This window comes from Sprattus sprattus (genome assembly GCF_963457725.1).
Source record: "Sprattus sprattus genome assembly, chromosome: 2".
Classification (NCBI taxonomy): Eukaryota; Metazoa; Chordata; class Actinopteri; order Clupeiformes; family Clupeidae; genus Sprattus; species Sprattus sprattus.
In genome coordinates, this window is record NC_137921.1 from 14,145,019 (window position 1) to 14,145,535 (window position 517).

The following is a 517-nucleotide window of genomic DNA, read 5'->3' on the forward strand; positions in this document are numbered from 1 at the left end:
GGCCCAGAGGCCCCAAATGGGCCCAGATCAGTTACTGAGTGTCTCACTATGACAGACCCTATGTATCTCTCTCTCTTTCCTGTCCTGCTTCCCTCTCAACACACACATACATGTGCACACACACACACACACACACACACACACACACACACACACACACACACACACACACACACACACACACACTCACACACACACACTCACACACACACACGCACTCACACAGACACACACCCATCCACACACACACATACATGTGTACCCACTCACAGACACACAGACACACACACACACACACACACACTCACACGGACACAGACAAACACACCCTTCACTCATACACCCATCCACACACACACACACACACACACACACACACTCACTCACACACCCATCCACACACACACACACACACACACCCACACACAAGCAAACCAGTGAGGTTGATCCAATTTCTGATATCTGATTCCGACCCCTCTCTCCCCCTCTCTGTCTCTGTGTTCTGTGGCTTTTGTTC